Here is a 5,137-nt window from a genome sequence, read left to right as displayed (position 1 = left end):
AATTTTATTTTCCACTATGTAACAAAGCCCTTTTACTCTTTCAATCGTTGTGGTGTTGCTCTAAAGAAGGTGTTTCTCTTTGTATCCTCATAATGTTCTATCATTTCCTCCGTGAAAATTGACCACGTAACAAGTTGTTTATGAGAACAAAGCCCTTTATACCATAAAAATTGATCTGGTTCTAAATATGAAGATACAATACATACCTTTTGTAACAGTGGTACACCATGTAGATCAAAATATTTCTCCATCTGAAGTATCAAATTTACTAGATCCTTGCCATCAAACTTCCTCATATCGCCTTTTCTTGATTTTAGGAGCTTGATATTGAAATGACTATAACTCTATAATTGCGGCTCTTCTAGTTCTAAAATTGCAACCTGTAGTAGCCCTCTGTGTCCTCTTTCCAATGCCACTAGTCTGACTGAATTTAGATTCTCCAAGAAAGCGTTATGCACAATCTCCCAAGATGACCTGATTATATACCTTTTCAGAAGAGAGAAATTGTAGAAGTGCCACGTGTCACTGTTTCGACCTTAGGATTTGAAAAATATACACAGGAAACTAAAGTCCATCCTCTTTACGTAACTTCTTACGAAATTTCAATCCAATGCTTAGAGAGAAAGTTATGAAGATTTTCCTTAGGTCACATGTTTGGAATGTAATTTAGGAGTTTGCAAAAAGACCAACTTCCTCAGATCATATCTTCACCAATATAGCGCGAAAAGCTCTGAAATTTCGACCCGAGGTTCAGTGCGATTTCATCTCAAATGGGTTTTTTTTTTTTTTTGCCTCTGAAACGTCGCAGAAAAAAAGTTATAGCAAAAATTTCACGATGACCAATTTGGAGCAGCGAAACCATAGAATCCAAAGCTCTGATACCGAATGTTATGAAACCAACTCAGAAAAAGATAGAAAAGATAGATCAGCGCCTTAGAATTCAACCTCTTCGAGGGGGAAACCTCCTTTACATTACATAAATGAACAATTCTTGGATGATACAAATGAAAAGACCTCCTTTCTATATATAGGAGTCTAAGGGGTCATAATATAATTAGAGCCGACATAACAATAATAATGTAAGGGCACAATAATAAAAATAATGGGCTTCTATGGGGCACAATAGTAACAATATGGGCACTACATGGGTACATCAATATAATAAGGGGGTTGTACTAATAACAATAAGGGGTTACACTAGTAGTACAGGGGCCTAACATGGGGTTACACTAGTAGTACAGGGGCCTAACATGGGGTTACACTACTAGTATAGGGGCCTAACATTCAACCACTAGTAAGGAATAACAACTATGACTTGATGACCAAATAAATGAATACTAGAGCCTTTGAAATTTAAAGAAGCTAATGAACGTGTAAAATGGAAAAATGAAATGAAGGAAGAATATGATTCTATTATTAAAAAAATGATACATGAGAATTGACAGAATTACCTAAAGATAAAATTCGCATAGGATCAAAATGATTGTTCAAAACTAAATTTAGTGTTGATGGAAATATTGATAAATATAAAGCTAGATTTGTAGCAAAGGGTTATTCACAAAAATAAGGGATATATTATGAGGAAAATTTTGCACATGTAACTAAATGAATGCCATTAGAATGATGATTGCATTGGAAATTAAACATAATTGGAAGCTAAATTATTTATATGTCAAATAAGCATTTTTGAATGGAGAATTGAAAGAAGAAGTGTATCTTGTTCAACTAGAAGGATTTGTAAAACAGGGAGAAGAGCATCTTTTTTGCAAGTTAAAGAAAGCATTATGTGGACTCAAATAAGAACCTAGGTATTGGTATGAGAAGATTGATAAATTATTCTCTCATCTGGGTTTTATTCAAAGTAAAGGATATCCACATCTATATATCAAGAGGAATGAAAAAGGACATATTGTTTTGATTTTTTTATACATTGATGATATTATCATAACTGGAAGTGATAATAAGGTAGTTGAAAAGATAAAAATAAGTTTGTCACAACAATTTGAAATGGAGGGTCTTGGAGAGATGCATTAATGTTTAGGCATTGCAGTTCGGAGAAAGAATGGTAGAACCTTTGTCACACAAAGAAAATACACATATGAATAAATAAAGAGATTCAATATGAATAGATGTAAAGCAGTATCTACACCACTTGAACGTAATGTTAAAATCATCAATGATGATAAAGAAAAATAAGTGGATGGCACATTCTATAGACAATTGGTGGGAAGTTTGAACTACTTAACTACAACTGGACTAGATATTTCATATTCAGTCATCATACTTAGTCAATTCATGGCAAAGTCACATGAAAGTCATTGGAAAACAACAAAAAGAGTCCTTCAATATTTGAAGGATACTAAAAACTTTGGTATTGAATATACAAATGATCTTAGTGTTGAGTTGACAGGTTATTCAGATTCTGATTGGGTAAGAGATCTAGATGACGGGAAGTCCACCTTTTCTTATGCATTTAGTATTGGATCTGTTATTGTGTCATGCAGCAGCAAGAAATAACCGATTGTTTCTTTGTCTTCCCCTGAAGCTGACTATAAGGACCTATGAAACAATTTGGCTAAGAAGAATTGTTGAAGACATAGGAGAAAAATAACAAGGATTGATAGTTATTAAGTGTGGCAATCAAAGCATTGTCAAATTGGAAAACAACAATCTATCATGCAATATCAAAGCACATTCAGACACAACATCATTTTGTATGAGAAAACATACAGTCAAAGGAGATTAATTTGATATATTGTAATACAAATTATAATGTGGCAGACATCTTTACTAAGCCTTTATGAAAATATTAGTTCTTGTTATGTAGAGACAAGTTGGGTATGATAAATAATTGATTTCTCCCATTAAGGGGGAGACTTAGAGTTATGGATCAATAAAATGTTCTGGATTGTGTAGAACTCATGAGAATGTCCTACATTGTGTAGAACTGGAGTCTTGAATGTTCTAGAGTATGTTGAATTCATTGTGTTCAGTATGAGTCATTTGCAGTTAAGTAGATGGGTGAGTTATAGTTGAGTAGGTGTTATTTTCCTTTATAAAGAGACTCAATCATGTATTGTGCAATCAATTTTGGGCATTTCACTAGATTAATAAAATATTTTGTGTTTTATCATAGTTCAGTTTTGGTTGTTTATTTAAGTGAAAGAGATAATTTTACATAATAAATATAACATAAATAATATTATTACCTCAAGAAATTTTGGTATGATGTTGAGTTAAAAAGGGAAAGGAAATTAATATATTTTATGGAGGTGATCAACTCAAATTTAAAAAATAAAAAATATGTCTTTGTCTTGACTCCTATAAAGAAGAAAATAAACATTATTATAAATAAGAAGATAATAATTTCTCAATTAAAAACAAATTACAATGAGGTAGTGAAACTAGGCATTGGCCAATTTCCAAAACCCCTTCAAATGAAAGAGTTTGTCCCTTTTGGGAAAATAAAAAGCACTCCCTCCCATACTTTGATTAAATCTAAATTTTAAAATATTTGTGACACTACCAACCTTATTAACCTTTTAATTTAGAAATATTATGGTGATCTTGGAGAACTTCTCTTAATGTTTTTATAATATAGAAATAAACTTTTAAAAAATTTAAGAAATATCTTATCTTTTGGATAGATCATGTTTACTTTTAGTTAATGTTCATATATATGTGTGTGTGCACACATTGATCATGATGAACATCTACTAAGACCAATATGATACATATACATACATATATATATATATATATATATATATATATATATATATATATATATATATATATATATATATATATATATATAGATATATCTTAAGAAAGTAAGAGATTAATTACCCCGTAAGGCATTCCCTTCTGGAAACAACTCCCCTAGTTGCTATTGTGTCAAATTGTGGACCATAGATCCTATATGTTAGATGATTAGAATATTTTGTGTCGTTAGATTTATAGACAATTAAAGATCCCCGCATCGAGAATTGAGCCATTGTTTTCATACCATTTCTATTTTCCTCTTTGCACAAGGGCACCCACACTAGTCACTGATCCATGATCTTCATCCCATTTCCATTTTCCTCTTCGCGCAAGGCCATCGAGTTTTGGAGCACAAACCTAAGCAGGCCTACTAGAGAAAAAGTCAGGGCTACGCAATGGTAAGGTGAAAACCGAAACAGGTCAGTCAAAGTCTCACACACTGGTCAATTACTTTGTTTTCCCGCCTTCAGAGGTTGGCTTGCTTGTTGGAAGTAGAAGTCATAGGTTTGAGCCCAACTGATTTCTTATGCGTCAATTCCTGATGGATTGATTCTTCTGATTAGTTTGGGTTGTTTGATATAGTTGCTTGTTAGCTATGGTCAAAGTTTGATCTGGTTTCTGGGTCGAGATGCATCAGTTTTGTGATGGGTCTAGATTGAATTTGATGGTTTTGATACGGTCCCAGGCTTGGTGGAGATAATCCTAGATTTGATCGAGGCTTGGTGGAGATGGTCTCAGGTTTGCAACGACGGATCGCTTATGCTTATGGTTGGCTATGCTCCTAGGTTTGATCCAGCGGGAATGGGTTGAGATGGAAATGGTTAGCCTCGGTGGCTGGTTCAATATGGAAATGGGTCGATCCCTGATAGATTGCTTCTGAAAATGGTTAGCTCAAAACAGGCCAATCAGAGGTCATGCTCACTATTAAGTTACTTTGTTTTCAGTCTGGTTGTCTTCTTCATTACTACTGTGCTACATAGGGTTTTTTCCCAAACAAACAAAAAACTTAGAAATTACCTGACAGAATTATCCCCAACCCCATCCTCGCCAATTTCTCTCTCCATAGCCTGTAAACCATAAATTTTATTGTCCTCCTCTTCCTTTGTGTAATCTGTTCCTGAGAAAATAAGTGCCCAGTAGTCAGAGCAACTAGTTGCGAAGAATAGACAGCTGCAGCGCAAGCACGCAGAAACTTCATGAAGACATCCCTACGGTGCAGAAACCTGGTTCCATCACCCTCCCATACTACCTCGGTGAGACCTCAGTCCGCGCATCATGGACTGTTGCTGAAAGGGTCGGTAGTTTCGGGATTTTTTGGCTACTTAGGGCCTGACCCAACTTCAGAAGTGATTTTAGCCGAACAAATCTCGAA

Source organism: Pinus tabuliformis, chromosome 2_2 (genome assembly GCF_031772625.1).
Source record: "Pinus tabuliformis cultivar Carrire ecotype Pingquan chromosome 2_2, CPIR1, whole genome shotgun sequence".
NCBI classification, from domain to species: Eukaryota; Viridiplantae; Streptophyta; class Pinopsida; order Pinales; family Pinaceae; genus Pinus; species Pinus tabuliformis.
This window is presented reverse-complemented; position numbering follows the sequence as displayed.